Source organism: Cupressus sempervirens, chromosome 2 (genome assembly GCF_028749045.1).
Source record: "Cupressus sempervirens isolate cs-2001-9-10 chromosome 2, ASM2874904v1, whole genome shotgun sequence".
NCBI lineage: Eukaryota > Viridiplantae > Streptophyta > Pinopsida > Cupressales > Cupressaceae > Cupressus > Cupressus sempervirens.
Genome location: NC_143119.1, coordinates 534173058 through 534192042, shown reverse-complemented (window position 1 = coordinate 534192042; position 18985 = coordinate 534173058). Strand labels below are relative to the sequence as shown.

The window sequence follows — 18985 nt, the reverse complement described above, 5'->3', positions numbered from 1 at the left end:
TAAAGTTTCAATTGCTGAAAGTTGAGACTGATACTTGAACTCAATAATTTTATTTTATGTTTTGAATGTTGATATGTTGTATGATTACAAGTTTATGGTCTTTTTGTTGTTTACGTGATACTATGTGACATTGTAATCTTACTCCATGCTTCTAGGCTGTAGATTATATATATATATATATATATATATATATATATATATATATATATATATATATATATATATATATATATATATATATATATATATATATATATATATATATATATTTGTAATTTTTACATGTTTTTGTACTAATGAACACAAATGAACCCAAATCCCATTTTGAAATTCTGCAGTGCTGATGAACCGGTCCTTCAAACCCGAATCCAAACCGGCAAAATAGACATAAACACACAGACCAGTTACAGACAATCTACAATAAAACTAAAACATCACTGCAAGATGATCGCAGTAAACAAAGTTCGGAACTCGTTGCAGCACAAGATTTCAGTCTTGATAACTGCTTCAATCTATTAACTTCCTATGTGAGATGGGTGCTACTGTTAGAAATATAATGTTTTCACCTCTTCCTTGCAATTTAGGATTATTTATATCTGTTCCATATTACCTCATGAAAGTATAGTATCATGGAAGGAGATCTTGCATTTCTTAAGGCCAACATATATTAAGTAATCGGTTGGGTGTAGTACATCTCTACTTACATACGAGGGGTGAATAGCTCATTATTCATCCAACTTAAATAAATTTATTCTCCTATAGCAGGTAGCTTAGGACGACTACCACCTCAACATATCAGTGTCTCTTGTGTTCTTCAATTAATGGTCATGCTTGTTTCTTAGAAGCCAAACGTATAATAACAGAAATATGCTATACAATAAAAACATTACCATACCAAATTGCAACCTAAAGCCCCTAGAATTTGGTACAAAACATCACAGAGCTGGAATGGAAATCATAAAGAGTACTTTTTTAATCATTTAATTGGCAAAGTATGTCCAGTTAATCCCTTAAATACCCAGCCAAAATCAAAAACAATAGCCTGCAGAACTGGACAGGGAATGGTTTATTAATCCCAGATTTTCCCAGGTACATCCATGTACACACATATGGACATACCTAGGTATTTCTAGAATATATGTTGCATAATTCCATAGGGTTTCTGAGGTTTTTTTGAACTTCTTTATTCTGATAGGTTTTTAGCCCTCAAGTTTGAAGTCATCTTGAAAAACCTATAACTCGTTTCAAGCACAAGACACACAAACCACATATACTGACCTCACCGTGATTCTCATTTTTCATTGCACATCTAAAGCTCAAATCAAAAAATTGATTGTTGAATGTCCCAAAGAGGTTGGATTGCAAACAAAACACAAACTATTGAGGGCTAGGATGCTCTAATATGCATTATACTCTTAAGTATAACTCTTAAGCTAGGACAATACCATGCAATACTCCATATAGAAGAAGCCACTCCACACTATATCTCTAACATGAGATCCCAAACAAATAGAACATGTGATATCTTGTGGTTGATCCTCCATATCCCCTCCAACCCGTGAATGCCACAGCATAAGTTGTCATATACTCTCTCATTGGGAATACAAGGACCAGATTTTGAGGGATTGTCATCCAATGAAGTTTAGATTTCCTTAAAAAAGTGATGAACACAATGGAGTTTCTTGGGAAGATAGCGGAGATAATTGGTGACAGTTTAATTGAAACAAAGGATTGGGTGTTGAAGTTCAAGCATGATGAGAAGCTTGAGGGTACTGGAAGTGATAGCTCCTTCGAGACAGAGGAAAAGGGAGACAAAGACCATGAAGAAACTGGCAGGAGAATTGAATCTATATCCTCAATTGGTGGAGGTTACCAACAATACCATGCTGAAGCAAGCATCATCAACTACTGGGGCAGCTCAAGGATTGCAAGAGGCAAGAACCCTACCAGACATGGACATTGACGGAGCAAGAGTATCTTCTGATTCCCATTGATTTTGAAAATTTGGTAATCTGTATATTTTGTATAGTGATTTAAAAGACATTAGCAGGATAATATATAACCAGTTTATGTTAATGTTATGCAAACAGAAAAACTGGTGATTGTAGGTAGTTTACTAGCAATTTTGCTGAAAGCGAACTAATTTTGAGAGGGGAAAATGGATTTATCCCAGGATGATATTGCCCTAATCCTTTTTTGCTTTTTCTGTATATCTTACTTATATATTTTAAGCTGTGTTTTAACATCATATAAGACAATCTTATGTCAAACACATGTTGGTGATATTTCTATGGATTGATATGACAGCCGCTATTTGGCTTTTTTGAAACTCTTCTATGCTCTGGCCCCTTATTGATCCAAAAAAGGTGGCATTCATATCAATCCACAAAAAAATGGCCAATATCTAATTGATATAGCTGTGAGAAAGATCTTTACTACCTGAGCATACCTGATCGAACATCTCAGAAATCTTTGTGATTCTGTTATTCTTTGTTTTGGCTATCGAGTTGCAGAGACACTCTGAGCTTGTAAAACATTTCTTCTTCCTTGGTCCGTTCATTTCCAGTTTGTAGAGTTCTGTTTGTCATGCTGTTTCAGCTCTTTTATGTTCAAACACTTTTTGACGTTGGACCCCTCTTCATTGTGATGCCATCTTCCTATGTGGCTTCTCGCTGTGCTGACAATGCTATGCCAAGCACTCTAGCCGGATGATTTGACTCTGTTTAATGTTCCTGCTGCTCGAATGGTCTTCACGTGTGCTGTTTTATTTTGGACTTCACCGTTGTTAAATGAAGTCTCATCACTTCTCTTGATGTCACTTCAAATTCTTGGCAGTGATGAAAGTTTGTAACATCGAAGCCTTTTCGGGTGCTATGTTTTCTCTTTCTCGGATGCCATGTTTTTGCTTCTTCAGCAGTGGACGGAGTTGATATATATTAATTAGAAATGGTAAATGGAGGTTGCCATTAATTATTATTGGCTCCATACGGTAACCATGTGAACTCTATTCAGCTGTGTATGAATTTTGTGTGTAATCATCAGGTCTCTATTGCATCGTTTGTTTTTGTGTGCTCCATGTATGAGAAGCTGTATGAAGTCTTCTATGCTCTGTGTATCAACAGTTGCAACTTGTTTATTCCTGTCTATGTATCAAGGTTTTTACAGAAACACTCTGTTGATTGTTTGATATTGATCATTAAATGATCAATCCATATTGAAGACATCATAAGGAGCATACTCTTTTGTAACTCTTTGTGCAAATCTGAATAAAGGCTCTATCTTTTGGCTTAGCTCAGTTTTTCCCTAGAGTAGGAGGGCTTTCCCAGGATAAATCTCGTGTTTCATGTTTATTTGTGTGCTGCATTTACTAAATTTTGACCTTGATACATTCTGGTACAAAATCTAACATGGTAACAAAGCAGGTCTAAGAAATTCGATCCAGAGCCAAAAGTATAAGTTATATGTGTTATTTGATTCTCTTTCAGTCGTTCATTTTTCAGCGTATGACAATGGTGAATGGTTCAAAAGTTGAAGATTGATCAGATGGCTCTTCGAATTTCCCTTCATGGAAGCCTAGGATTCTGATTCCACTTGAAGAGAATAACCTAGACTGTGTTAATTCTAATACTACGGAGCCATCTGAAGAAGCTAAAAGAACGCAATGGAAAAAATAATAAGATCATAGCTATGAAGATTATGATCGATACAGTTAAGGATCATTTGGTTTCCGTTATCTCAAAACTAGAATCAGCCAATGCAATGTTTCAGACTCTCAAGCACCTGTATAAATTCAGGAATACCAGTAGACCTCTAGCCCTGAGATGACAACTGTTGCATGTGAAAATGGCTAGAGTTGAATTTTATGAAGATTATAGAGTTCAGAAACAGCTCAGTGCAATTGGAGAATCTTTTGCAGATAAAGATTTAGTTATGCTTGCCATGAATGGACTTCCCGACTCTTGAGAATCCTTCATTCAAAGTGTCAATGAGAAAGATGAGATTCCAATATTTGACAGGCTAAGGACTGATTACATTCAAGAAGAATGCAGATTAGAAGCTAGAGGAAATGGACATAAAGTCATCATGAAGATGATTGTGTACTTGCAGCTCACGCCTCAAAAGGAAAAGAGAAGAAGGGAAATTTTAAAAGATTCAGACAAAGGAACTCTGCGCCAGCTCTTGATTCCAAGAAAAACTCTGGAAAAAAAAAGAGATCATTTTAGGATCCCATGCTTCAGATGCGACAAATATGGACACTTTGCCAGAGATTGCACCTCTAGACCAAAGCCTCAAGTAGCTGCTGCAAATATAGAAAATTCTTCTCGTCAAAGTGAGTCAAGTGAAGACTTTGAAGAATTCTTATTTATTTCTACACTCTCTGGCAATATTCCTACAAACAGTGATACATGGTTGATTGACAGTAGAGCATCTCGTCATATTACAGGTTACCGAGAGCACCTCTTCAACTTGAAAGAAAAGAATTCACATCTTCAAGTCACAATTGGTGATGATGCAAATTATTTTGTAAAGGGTGCTAGTTTCTACATCTTTCCAAATGGATTCTAGAAGTCCTCTACACTTGCATGATATCCTGTGTGTTCCTGGCATTAAGAGGAATCTGATTTCTATATCACCATTAGAAGACAAATGCTATCATGTTGCCTTTGCTGATGGACAAGTTCTTGCATGGAAGAACAACATTCAATCAGCTTGTGAGGTTGAAGTTCGTCATGACAATCTTTACAAGCTTTCAGCTTGGCCTATTCAAGCTTTAGCTCAGGACACTTCAAATTCAAGTGAACTTTGGCACAACAGATTTGGTCATTTGAATTTTATAGCCCTATTTTCTATGGAGAAGGTTGTGGTTAGTCTTCCGAAGTTGAACCAAAACCATTAAGGAGTTTGCAAGGGATGCGCTCTAGGTGAGAACATTAAGAATACTGTTCATGGTAGTAAAAGTAGAGAAAAAGAAATCCTAGAGCTAATACATTCTGATTTATGTGGTCCTATGTCAGTTGCTACTCTTAGTGGTTTTTGGTGTTATGTTACCTTCATGTCAGATTTACTTTCTTAAGAATCTGATGAAGTCTTGTTTCGTTTCAAAGAATTTAAAGCACTTGTTGAAAATTTATCTAACAAAAAGATCAAGATACTAATGTCTTTTAATGGCAGAGCATATGTCTCCGGCATCTTTCATAACTTTTGTGTTGAAGTTTGGATTAAGAGGGAGTTGTGTGTCCCTTACTATTCTCAACAAAATGGTGTAGCTGAAAGAATGAATAGGACAGCAATTTAGACAGCAAAGGCTATGATTAATGATCAAGGTCTTCAAACTATTCTATGAGTAGAGGCTTACAAGACAAGCAGTTCACATTTAAAGTCGTAGTCCTCGCCAGATTCTTAACAACATGATTCCAGAAGAAGCCTTTACAAGTATCAAACATGATATTAGTTATTTTAGAATCTTTGGATGCCCTATTTATATTTGTGTTCCTAAGGAGAAAAGAACAAAGTAAGAACCACCAAGAAAGAGAGGTATCTTTGTTGGTTACAGTGAATCTTCAAAAGCATATTAATCTACATTCCAGGTCAAAAGCAAATTAAAATCAGCAGGATGTTTCTTTTGATGAAGATGTAGCTTGTAAGAAATCCAAAGAATTTAAAATGGAATCTGACAGAGAACACTAGAGCATCCTCAAGATTTAGATATGGCTGATCTGAATCCACCTTTAGAAATTCAAAGGGAGAATACAAGTTTCGAGGATCAACAGCTATAGATTCTTCAACAGGTCCCAGTGATACTTCAGCCAACAAGAAAAGGCCTGTATGGGCTAGGAATATTATGAAAGAAGCTGAACAATATGCAGCCCCTCGTGGCACTTTAAGGGAGAGTAAAATGCCTCATAAGTTTGTTGGTTGTGTAGCTTTGATGAGCTATATTATAGCCTCTCAGCTTTCCAGTGTTGAAGAAACTTCAAATCAATAAGCGTGGAAGGATGTCAAGATGGAGTATCAATTCATCATTAAAAATGATGTGTGGGACATTGTTCCAAGACCAAATGGTAAATCAATTGTTTCATCTAAATGATTATCATGCAACTGATGTAAGCATTGAAAAATATAAAGCCAAATTTGTAGCTAAAGGTTTTTCACAAAAGGAAGGCATAGACTATGAAGAGATTTCTGTAACTATGGCCTGTGACACTTCCATCAAAACCATCATAGCTATTGCAGGAGTAAAGGGATGGAAACTTCATCAAGTGTATGTAAAAATTGCCTTTTTAAATGGAGTAACTGAAGAGAAAGTGTACACCTAGCGGCCAAAAGGCTTTGTGATTCATGATATAGGGTCTTGTATGTAAGTTGAAAAGGACGCCATATGGCCTTGAGCAAGCTCCTTGTTCTTGGTATGACAGAATTGATCACTATCATCTAAGTTTGAGTTTTCAAAAGAATGAAAAACTTATACTTCATGTTAAATGATGACAAAGTGTTGATTCTTGTGCTTTATGTTGATGATTTGTTTCCTGGTGGTAATGACGATCTCATTGTCTAAGGTAAATGATTAGCTTCAAAATTTACAATAAAAGATCTTGGTTTGTTGCATTATTTCCTTGGGTTTGAAGTATGGCAAAAATCAAATGAAATTATTTAGAGTCCACGAAAATAACCAATTGATATTTTGAAGAGATTTAGCATGTTAAAAGTGTAAATCTAAGGTGACTCCTATGGAAGCAAATCTAAATGACGATGCAACCTTTTTCAAATTTAGTTGATCCTACTATGTGCAGGCAGTTAATTGGCTCTTTAAAGTATTTGGTTAACACAAGGCCTAACGTATGTTATGCAATTAATACCTTGAGTTAGTTTATGGGTGAACCAAGGCAAATTCATCTTGTGGCAGCCAAACACATTTTGAGATATGGCCGTGGTACAGTAGGATATGGCTTAAAATATTTTTCAAGTGTAGTGCAGAACTTGCACGGGTTCTCTGAGTCAGGTTGGGTAGGGTGTGTGCCTGACAAGAAGGGTCCTTCAGGATGTTATTTCAGCCTAGGTTCAACTATGATTTCCTGCTGCAACAATAAACAATCTTGCTTTGCTCAAAGTACAGCTGAAGCAAAATATGTTGCAGCGTGTGTGGCTGCAAGAGAAGTTGTGTCGCTTTGAAAATTGTTTGTTGGGTTATTTGGCCTTCAAAAAGTGCTTGCAGGATTGTTTGGGTAGCCTTTCAAACCTATAGTGATTACGTGTGATAACCAAAGTTATGTGAAGCTTTTGGTTAATCCAACTTTTTATGACATAACCAAACATATGGAAATTAAATACCATTATTTAAGGGACTTCGTTTAAAGGGAAGCGATTGAGCTCAAGTACATTATTACAGAGTAGCAGGTTGCAGACATTCTCACCAAACCGCTACCAAGCATGAAGTTTTGTTACTACCAAGATAACTTAGGTAGTGGAGAATTATGCTCTTGCTGGAAGAGTCTCAGCTTCATGGTTATTTTCATATATTAATGAGTTCTCCTCTATGAGAAAAGCTCATGGTACAATCCGTCGGTAATGAGTTCCTCTCTATGAGAGAAGTTTGAGATCAATCCTTTGTTCATGAGATCTTCTCTACAAGAGAAGTTTGTTGTGCAATGCCTTATTATGAGTTCTTCCTTGCAAGAAAGTTTGAGGTGAAACCCTTTGTTCCATCCTCTAAGAGAAGCTATGGTGGATCCACCCTCTTGGAGTAGCCATGATAGAAGTCATGCGTGTGACTCCATGACTTAATTTGTTGTTTTTATTTCACCCTCTAAGAGTAGCTATGGTGAATACTGTTATCCTAATATAACAATTTTATTGAGGAAAACTATGATGAGATTTTGTTTGCAACTACGTGCACTTGCCATGAGATGAAAAATTGAAGAGCTCTCTCTTGCTAAGGAGGAGTGTTAAAGTATATAGCTGCAAGAACCTAAGTGTGCCTAGTCGAGTATCTCAAAATCTTTGTGTGATTCCTTTATTCCTTGTTTTGGCTATGAAGTTGCAAAGACCCTTTGAGCAAGTAAAACATTCTGTTCTTCCTAGGTTCGTTCATTTCCAGTTTGCAGAGTTCTATTTGTTGTGTTACTTCAGCTCTTTTTCGTTTGAAGACTTCTTGACCTCCGGCCTCTCTTCATGGTAATTTCTTCTTTGTATGCCACTTATGATTGTGCTGACTATATTATGCCACACACTCTAGCCACAACGATTTGATTTTGCTTAATGTTTTTGCTGCTCAAAACGATTTTCATGTGACATTTTGTTTTGGACTTCACTGTCGTTTAAAAGCTCATTACTCTTCTTGATGTCGAGTCAAATTCTGGCGATGATGAAAGTTTGTAACATCAAAAGCTCTATGTTTTGCCTCTCCCGGATGTTTAATTGATTTCTTCTTCAACAACAATCAAAGTTAATATATATTCATTAAAAACAGTGTACGAGGTTGTTGTTAATTGTTGACATTGACACCACATGTTAACTATGTGAACTATATTCAGTTTTGTGTATGAAATTTGTGCATAATCATTAACTGTCTATTGCATCATGAGTTAAGAACAGCTGTATGAAGTATTTTATGCTGTGTATTAGCAATTGTGACTTGATTATTCATATCTATGTATCGTGATTCTTACAGCAACACTCTATTTTTTCGTGTTTGTTTTTTTACAAGGGGATCTCCCTACGACCTAGCCCAATGACAGCCAACAGTCAGTGCGAGCTATTTTTTTGTGTTTGTTTTTTTACAAGGGGGTCTCCCTACGACCTAGCCCAATGACAGCCAACAATCAGTGCGAGCTAGGCTAAGACTACTCCCGCGTGGGTGAGATCAGCCGACAACAAGATTTCTCACATATTAAATCTGAGAGAGAATTTAACCTGAGACCATGGGGTGGGGGACTACCCACAACGTCAAGCCAACTCATCTACCCATGCAGGCTTACAACAACACTCTGTTGATTGTTTGATATTGATCATTGAGTGATCACTCTATATTGAAGACATCATAAGAAGCAATGAAATACCCCCTCTAATAATGAAATTTAATATTAAATCATAGTAATGGGAATATGCACCCCGTCAATCTATTCATGAATATATTATATAATAGAACTTGTAAGACACAATATATAACTAACTGATCGACCAAGAGATTGTGATGGCCCTAATTATAATAAGCATTTAAAACTAATTGATTAAAACATATAAAGGAAATATATTTGTGTGTGTGTGTGTGTCAATCATAATTAAACATTAATAATAAATCAAATAATTATATAAAAGATATTAATTCATATCAACTAATCAAATAACTAAATATAAAATAATTAATTAATAACTAAATACAAATCGGTTGATAACTAAATATTAGTTAACTAAAACTAAACCCTAAAACATTTTAACAAAAAATAAAATATAAGTCTCCCAACAGCCTCGTTGATTGACATGGCCAAAGGCCAACCCCTTAAAGGGGTACGAACACTATTTTGTTGAAGGGTAATAAATGGATAAATAAGGAGTGAAAATATAAAAGAAATAATAAAAAAGGGCATTATAAAATATTAGTTTTAAACTTATATACCGATACTTGTTGGAAATCTCTGGAGCTGGAAGCAGATACGTACGAAAGCATGGATATAGACAGAAACCTTGTGGGTGCCACCCGAATACCACTCATAGGAACCCAAATGCGAGAAGATGGTTGTTTCAAGCATCCAAGTGCCTGTGAGTGGCATCATGGTGACACCCACAAGGCACCTGGGAGCTTCTATCAACATCCGTACAGAAAAGGTCAAAAAAATGCAAATTTCACTTAAAAACCATTTAAGATATGCTTATTTGAACATTTTATTATATTTTTTGTACCAAAATGTTACATCCCAAATTTTTTTATCTTTTTTAAAAAATAATATTATAGCCGTAATGGTTAGTTAGAAACTCTTGGATATCATGATCTTGTGAAATGAAAGTTCTAATTAACTGATTTGATTAATGTATAGATAACTTGTGAGTTGATAACTGTTATTTCAACTAAAAATGAATGCCTATATTTTAGTATAAAGCTTATTGGTGGTTAGTCGTTGTGACAGTTATCAATTATTTTGTTTTCTTGATATCTTAATTTAAATGGAGAAACATGTTATTATTGTGGAATATGCATTTTTGGTTGCAAGAGCAGATGAAGGGGGGAAAGCATTGCTAAACGGGATTCAAGGAATGAGGCACCAAATTTAGTCCATCGTCAAACCCTTAGGTATGGACTCTAACTATCTTGATGGAGGATTTCTCGACTAGGCAACCGAGTATACCTTGGACAATTCATGAGCTATTTGGTCAACTTTTGCAAAAAGGGCAAGGAGAATATTAAACATTTAATATCATGAAAAGAACTATTACCTCTCTCTCTTATTTTGAGACTGGAAGTGATCGACATTATAAATTTTACATATATGTATATACATATACATATATATATATATATATGATACCACCATGATACTCTAGTTATATCCAAGAATCGCACCTATGTATATGTATGTATGTATGTATACATATGTGTGTGCATATCTAGAGAGAATATAATGATAGTTATGCATACTCTCAAAAATTACACACGCATATAGATATATGTATATATGTAGGTACAAATATAGATAGAATTCAATAACATGATGACACTATATTTATATATGAACCTATATAAATATATGTAAATACATTTGATTTAAATCATGGTAAAATATAATCTTTATGTTTTAATATGACTCCAAACGGTGAGTGTTGCCACCTTTCCTATCAACACATGCTTTTTTAAATTGATATTGGAGTTCTTGTAACCAATATCGAGCTTCTTTTTGTAACCAAGCAAGAGACTATATCTCCCTTCCCCGCAATTGAAGGATCATTCGATCGCATGATCTTCTCTCATTCTTGTTCAGTCATTTTTCTCCAAATCAAGTATTTTTCTCATTATTCCGCCTAAGACTTGAAGCGTAGTACCACAACACTCTGTAGTGTTATGCCAAACACACAGAAGTCATAAGCGTGCACAGTAGGATCACTTTAGCAATTGCATTTGTTAACCATTCTCAGGTCATGAACATTTCGCATGCTACTCTCATTTTATGCTATGCCTTTTTACATTGCAAAAACTCCCTTCTTATTTCATGTCACTTACAAATGACACAGTCTCATGTTCACATGCTCGACTTCATATTTGAGAAGCATTGGTTCTGCTCTTTTCTATATGTTTGACATAGCATTAGGTTCATATGCTCGATTTTATATCTAAGAAGCATCGGTCCTACTCTTTCTTTATAAATGATAAGTTCACATCTATGCATTTCGAGTATTTCCTGTACAAATGGAACTGCTATAATCCCTTGAGGAAGAAATTCTCAATAATTGATAATGCATAATATTCTTTCTCTGTATGAGGCCGGCTATAACAACCTTACGTATTCTTTCTAATTTCTATGAAGCTTGATACATACCAGCAATCTCCAAGGATGCACCCAAGGCGATAGAGCCAAGTATAAATGGGTGAAGAGGAAAGATATATTGCAAGAAACAAAAAATATTAATCAATATCTTTTATCATATGAACATAACAAGAAAGAAATTGCTTAAGATGAAGTAAGCTCATAATTGTCCAGAATATAATCGGTTGTCAAGTGGTGGTGATCAAGTTGATTAATGCCCATCTAAATCCTCGGTAAAGGAAGGTTAAAGGCATGCTTGTCACATATGATCACTAGAGGTTAGAAGTGCATGCTAACAGAGGGAATGTTGACAGAGGAATTCCTCAGCCTTGTATGCTGCTTAGCCGACACTCACACCGATATGCTTAGGATGGCAAGACTATGGTGCCCCTGTTAGAAATAGGTAATACTAAGGGGGGAATGAATCAATATTTTATGAACTTTTGTCCACAACTAAATATTGTTAATTACTTTATAACATGCATATGAAAGTAAACTAATAATGTTGAACAGTAATAATAACCATACACAAATAGAACTCATAACACCATATTTTGTTAACTAAGGAAACCTTGGCCAAGGGAAAACCCCAGTGGTGATGGTACCCACAAAATGATTCACTAAACAAAAATATCCTATTAAGGATGTTGACCCTATTAGGAGTCTATTAAATACACATAGTGTCTCAGTCCTTGGTAGAGGACTAGGCCTTGTTAAAAGCCTCAACCCTATTAAGAGTTGGTATAACAATTACAATGCATGCAAGATGAGCCCACTGCCCAAACATGCAATTATACAGTCGATATCTTCAATATCTTATCTTACTTTCGCTGCTCTTCACATACCTTTGATCATACATTAGAATTCACATCATATAGTTTGCATATCATGTACAACTTGCACACACTTCACATAATACGATCTTTCCTTTATATCTTTACATTTCATAAAAACTTGCCCAATTAGCATTCAAGCTTCCACACGCTTGGTAAAACACGAAACTAATTCTTGTTGCCTTAGGGTTAGCATCTAGGATGTCATCCCTTAATTAGTTAAGCAATTATTTTGTAACCAAAATAATTCCTTAACCTGTAATTCGCCATTTACTGATATGCTCTATTCTTTCTTGTACATTGTTTGTCTAATAATTACCTCATATCTCGCTTTGTATTGCTCATACTGACTTGCGAGCTTAAACATGTAATCCTCAAGCTCTATACTGTTTGTACCTAACTGTGCATGTGCTAATATTACCTCTATTGATTGCACACATCAAAATCGATCCTGTGCTGTCAATGAAACTGTCTGATACTTAGACAATTTTCTATGTCTAACTGAGAAATACTTATCTGTACATTGTGCCTTCTTTTGCTGAGATATATGTTGCCACAAATGACAACCTAATCATTACATCAACTTGTCCAACTTAGCCATATTACCAACAACCCCAAGCCTAACCTGGGGTAGGAAGGGCCTTTCTCCTAAAAGATTGTGTGGGGATATGTTAAGCTCCGCAGTTGGGAGGTTAATCCTATGTCAATGTTTCTCCTCTTCACCAGATGCCAAGGCTTGAATAACTTGTCGACATTATATGGGTTCATGTATGAATTCTAAATCTTTTACTTACGTATACCTTTATTTTTACTTTGAAATGTATAGATGTAAATATAGTTAAATTAATTACAACCGTAGAATTCAGTTATGGAAATTAATTCAATTGCTTTTCATATGAAACAGATGTAGTCGTTATTTAATGTAATTTTCATGTTTTGTTTCTAAATTACTTGTGTCATTCCGTTATGATATTTGGTTATAGTTTTAGGTTATGTTCTTTGTTTTCAGCATAGTAAAAATGGTATGTTACACAAACCCTAAAATGTCCCTAATAGAGGCCTTTCAACCATCATTTAATTTCCATTTTGTTTGCAGTTGGTTTTATGTTCTCATTTTGTTTGCATCTAGCACAAGTGGAACCTTTCTCGGTTCAAGTTATATTAACCTTGCGATGGATGGAGATTAGGAGGATCCAGATTTTTCAGAGAATCCTCATGATTCTGATTAGTGAACAATGACATTGAATCATGAACTCAATTTTTTATTTTGTAGTCTAAACATGGAGTCTAGAACATGAATATTTGTGCCTAGGAAGTTTTCATTAGAAGTTTAAACTATTTAATTGACATATGAAATATCTTGAATCTTGACCAATGGTGAAGTATCATATGTATTATAGCACAAGTGGAACCTTTCTCGATTTAAGTTATATTAACGTTGCGGTGGATGAAGATTAGGAGGATCTAGATTTTTCGGAGAATCCTCATGATTTTGATTAGTGAACAATGACATTGAATCATGAACTCAATTTTTTATTTTGTAGTCTAAACATGTAGTCTAGAACATGAATATTTGTGCCTATGAAGTTTTCATTAGAAGTTTAAACTATTTAATTGACATATGAAATATCTTGAATCTTGACCAATTGTGAAGTATCATATGTATTATGATACTATCAAATGATGCATGTTTGTATATTTCTAAGTTTCTAACTCTTAGTTCTTGTATTTATAAGTTTCTAAAATATATATGTATGTATATATATACACACATTTCCAAATGCATATTGTACCCAAAAAATATAAAAATTTCCCACATCTCGTATCCACTTCCAGATCCACATTTGAATTGGTAACTTAGGTTTCAAACTATATTCCTGCCTCATATTAAAGGAGATCAAAGAGGTAGGAATAAAAGACATGTAAAGGCTGATGAAGATAGCCACGTGGGAATTTATATGGAAGAAAGGCATTAAAAATGTTTTTTGGAGAATCCATAAAGGATCAATGCTCTTGTGAATATAAAAGTCAGCCATACATTTAAAAAAAAAAGGAAGATAAAATGAAGAAATAATAGGTAAAAACCAAGGTATGGATGTATTTTGTTATTGTATTTCTATATTAAATTAAGTATTCTATTATTTCCATAGTAACACGGGAACGCATTCCCTCCCTTTTTGCCCCACGCATCAAGGGCTTGGGGACTCCATTCCCCCATCCCCAGCGGAACCACCTAATTCCCCCACCTCCACCGAGGATGGGGGGATGTCCCAATGTTAACTATTTGTCGGGTTGACTATTTATATTCAATGTTTCATTTTCCAATTCAATGCAATGTTCAAGTATTAATTCTTTTACATCTTCATATCTTGTATTGTAATACATCTTGTTATAACTAGCATTTTAAGTACCATATGTATAGTATATACAACCCCCCTAGTCCCCTATCGTCGTCCCCCTGTCATCCCCCAATTAAGGCCCCCCATCCTAGAAACTTGTCTCTCGTTCCCCATCCCCTAGTCCCCTAGGGTGGTATAACTATGGTTATTTCATATAAAGGTGAATAATTATATTGTTATTATTGAATATATAAAATAAAGAGTCAAGTTATGATCATTTATGAAATATAAATCATATTTACACATAAAAGATGTATATATTGGTTATTAATAACGTTGATTTCTAATGGTATTATAATTAGTAAAACGAAGATTAATAATTTAATTCCCAAGATTACTATTATTTTTCTTTTTGATCAAAGCGTATAATGTTACCAAGGAGAGGCTTGTATAAATCCAATCTAATGGATCTTATCTCAATAGAGGGTAGGGGTCAGCATTCCGTAAATCTTCATGAAGCAGTCTTGGACCTGTAAACTTTAAGGGAGTCCATTGATTGTGTCTAGGCAACTTGGATAACATCGATATCCTTCATCCAGAATTCACGACAAAATAATATCATGTGATTATTGATATGAGTATTGTGAACATTATAAGTATCAATCTTGACCGACCTGAAAAGGGGACATTACAAGTAGTCTCTAGTAACTGTCTATGCAAATCTAAATAAGGGCTCTATCTTCTGGCATGGCTAAGCTTTTCCCTCAAATAGGAGGGCTTTCCTAGGATAAGTTATTATGAAGTAATTGGGAAATATTTGTGTGATATTAACAATGATCGAGAGATCAATTTATGCAAGAGATTGAACGATGTTTCCTTAAGAAACAATCATAAAGAATAGAAACATTCTATTCTAAAAACAGAAAACTAAATATTAGAAACATTCTAATATTTATAAAAGATTACAATAGATAACCATTAGATACTAAACAGAGATAATAGAACTATCTATTATCGTAATACCCTCCATCAATGGTTAATCTATCCAGAGCATGAAGCTATCAAAAAGTAGAAGGGAAATTCTATCTGCTCAAAGGGGTTTCGCATTGTTCATTGTGGGTTGCATGATTACTTAGATAGGGCAGGTAAGTGCTTCCAAAATTCAACCAATCATGAGACCAAACTTGTGGCAATAATTGCATTTAATGTTCTTTTTCCAAGAGCCTTTCGAATCTGGAGCAAAGGATGTGTGTTGAGAGGATTGTTGATGATACTTTGGATAACGCTCCAAAACTTTGCAAATGAGCATAATGCTCTAAAACAAACCGCAAAAAGCCATGATTTTTAGGAGAACCAAAAAAATGAACACAAGTTTTGGGGTGAAAAATCAATCAAAACCCAATATGATTTTTGAGGTGAAAAATCAATCAAAACCCAACAGGATTTTTGAGGTGAAAACATAATCAAAACCTGACAATACAAAGTTTCACTTTTTTTAGGAACAATGGTAAAACCGAACAAATAATTTTTGAGGAAAAAATTACAAACCCACCAAAGGAATCCCACACAACTTTGCAAATTACAGAATCAGAAACTTTTTAGGGAAAATTTAGAAAAAACCCATAAGAAAAAAAAAATTAGGGAAAAACAATAAAACCCATCAGAATTTTTTTTTATAGAGAAAAACAATTATGAAAACCCACTACAATTTTTAAGGGAGGCAAAACAGAAGACTTTGCATGGTATAGCAGCACATGCAAGCACATGCAACCCTTAAAAAGCAGAGACCCAAAAAATTATGTTGTTAGTTTTTGGATCGGTTGACTCAAAAATTGAGGCACAAAAATCGAGGCACCCAAAAATAACTAACCACCCGGTTGAGATCTCAAAAAGACCACCAAAAATATGTTTAAAAAATTGACCCGGTACAGAAAATTAGGGTTTTGAACAAAAATGGCCCTGCTGCAAAAAAACCACAAAATTTGGTGGAAATGTGTAGAAAAACAGATGGATCTGGACAAAAATGGGTTGCACAACCGAACTAGAAGTCAGCGGATTCAAATCTCTCAAAATAGAAACCCTAGTCAGATTATAGAGAGAGTTGGAAGCAAATATGCATGTAAATAATTTCAAAAATAAAAGGCACATAATTTCAACCAAGAAAATACAATTATTTTCAAAAACAATTAGAGTATTGGCTCTGATACCATACTACAAAGTAATTGGAAAATATGTGTTTGTTATTTACAGTGATCAAGAGATCAATTTATACAAGAGACTAAACGATGTTTCCTTAAGAAACAATCGTAAAGAATAGAAACATTCTATTCTAGAAACAAAAAACTAAATATAAGAAACATTCTAATATTTACAAAAGATTACAATAGATACCTATTAGATACTAAATAGAGATGGTAGAAACTATCTATTATTGTAGTATAAGTCTCTTGTGTTTCTTGTTTATTTGTGCTGCATTTTAGTAAATTTTGAATTTGACAAATTCTAGTACAAAATCTAACAAAAAGATTTGTCTTATATTATTAGATTAAAAGAAGCTTAAAACTTAAAATACTGCAGAGTTTACATGCCAGCAGAAGCCTTCCCCAAGGCACCAGTCCACAAACCTATGAAACTTCAACATTTCTCCACCTTGGTATCAAACCATTTAATGAACTAATTAATAAAATAGACTCGGCTACAAGTTCACTAGAATAAATGAACAATGGGAAGTAGCTAGGCTGGACAAATATTCCAAACATCCACCAATTTGACACTAAAATATATACTTAAGATCTACAAGAAGGTTTGTAAACACATAACAAAAATTTACAAAGATTTTAAGCTTCATCATTCAGTCATAGTTGACATATAACAGTATAGCAGATTTTGTGTTAAGTTTCATAAAAGGTGAATTCAATGAGCTGATAATTCCAATCACTGCATACAAAATAAAATTAAACCATAACTTGCTGTGAAAAGAGAGATTCCAATATTTTACAGAGTTTGCATCCAAAAAAAATCTTCCTTTGCACAAATTACAAACCGTGCAAGCTTAAAGTTCTTAAAGAAAATTAACCTGGCGTGAAATTATCCCCAATAATCCCCAATAATTTGTATTCACTGTTCTCTTAGAAAACAACTACAGTCAGTTTAAAAGAAAACATAAATAAGTAAACTCACAGCATCAGAAAACGTCCTTTAATTCAAAAACCAATATCGCCATATCATAAGATCTCTAATTTCAAAGCCTCGCTTACAAACTCTTTCAACAAAGATGTTCTAATATTCAAACTATTGGACGCTTAATCACATCTACTTTAAAGCAAACATGCTCCAAAACATCCATTTCCCGTCAAGCCAGTTTTCTTAAACCTCTTTTTCCAGAACATTTTCATCTTGTCTAGCTTAACAAAAAAAAAAAAAAAAAAATCTGCAATTCAAAATTAATCTCCCTACCTCGCACGCTCTTAATCGCCATCCACCCGGATAAATTCCCGATTTCATTCTACCCTTCCCCGTTGCAGAGTATCGAACATACAATAAAAAATTTAAAAACAAACAAATAAATGAATAAAAAATCTAAAAAACAAGTTCCAAACCTTCAATACTATTCCCTAATCCGAGAGAGGAAAAATCAAAAGCCGAATCTGCCTAATCCTTGGCACGGGCAGAGCCAGGGTTCAAAAAGAAAGCCCTCCGGAAAAATATTGGAGGTATCGGCTGCACCGATAGTTGCGAAAGAAAGGATGTAGTGACGTCTCAATTAACGACAGAGTCTTTAAAAAGGTCGGCACAAAATAATAATAATAATAATAATAACGGATTTTTATTAGTCCCTGCCTTCGCCGTATGCAACACAGTGAACTAATGTTTCCAGTGATGGCACACTTTAACTTCAAATTAGACCAAAGTTAAGGATCTAATATTGAGACCAAAGTTAAGGATCTAATTTTTTTCAATATGCAAATATTAAATAATTTATTTTTTTTCATTAAAATTCTAATTTCTTATTGGTCAGATGGATTTTTGGTAGGGGTAATATTTTAAAAATTTGTGAAAAAAGGTACAAAATTAAGAAGGTGATAAGTTTTCATTTGTTTGCATTTATTATCCACTATAGTTGTCACAAGGCTGTGATGATGAATTTATTGCATTAGATTGACATCGAATTTTCATAATTATTCTATGACACGAAAGTTTTTCAGACATTGATGAGGAGGGTTTCAGAATTATTTTCAGCGAAAGGGACAAGTGGAGAGAGCGACGCTTCGAGACGAAGACAAAGACAGATGTGAGTTGG

The 18985-nt window shown here is 34.4% G+C and overlaps 1 protein-coding gene across 1 annotated transcript in view; it reads right to left on the bottom strand.

Moving 5' to 3' along the window:
• LOC149573307 (Ribonuclease II/R family protein) overlaps window positions 1-18441 on the bottom strand; it is a 52838-nt gene extending 34397 nt beyond the window's left edge. The window contains exon 1 of the mRNA XM_089814519.1: window positions 18285-18441. The gene's annotated coding sequence lies outside the window, so the exon portion shown is untranslated. The remainder of the gene's footprint in view (window positions 1-18284) is intronic.
• Between the last annotated feature and the right edge of the window lie 544 nt (window positions 18442-18985).